This window comes from Sorghum bicolor, chromosome 6 (assembly GCF_000003195.3).
Source record: "Sorghum bicolor cultivar BTx623 chromosome 6, Sorghum_bicolor_NCBIv3, whole genome shotgun sequence".
Classification (NCBI taxonomy): Eukaryota; Viridiplantae; Streptophyta; class Magnoliopsida; order Poales; family Poaceae; genus Sorghum; species Sorghum bicolor.
The window spans coordinates 5464817-5465573 of NC_012875.2; positions in this window are offsets into that span (position 1 = coordinate 5464817).

Here is a 757-nt window from a genome sequence, read left to right on the forward strand (position 1 = left end):
ATTTTCACCTTTATCCCTCGAGTCTCGTGCGCAGGTGTGTTTTAGACGAGTCTCAACGGAAGTTTGAAAGCAGTTTTTTTTTTTTCATGTCCTCGTACCGTCGACCACACAATTTGCTCTAAAATTTGTATCTACTAGGAATTTTTTATTGTCTCTCTCCTGCTAATCACGAATCTCGTGGCAAATCCTGTGGTCTACATTATAAGGGCATATGCCCTTAAGAGTAAATTTTACTTTACCATAAGAGTTTTATGTGAGTTTTATTTGTATTAAATAGGTTGCCACATAGACTTTTTTTATGATATAGCGGTGTATTTAAGAAGAGAGAGAAAAATTGAGTTTTATCTAGATTATCAACTCTCTATGAGTCTTGGAATTAAATGCCTATGAGTTTCATCTAGATTACCAACTCTCGATGAAACTCTATTGGCACGATTATCAACTCTCTATGAGTCTTAAAATTAAATATCTATAAAACTATGAAATGAAACTCTCTATTAAGAGTGGGTGTTTCATTCTAGTTTTATTAAATTTCACATGACATAGTGGTCTTGGAAACAACGTCATGAAACTCTCCACTGAGACTGGCCTTATGGGCACAGTGTTGGAGCAGGTACTCGTGTATTTCTCCGTGCCAGTTGATACAACTCCATCCGTACAAGTAAGGACCTATTTGGCATGGCTCTAGAGCCAAACTCCAGGCTAGAGTTGGGTGGAGCTAGCCAAATATCCCAACTTCAAAAAATGTTGGAGCAGT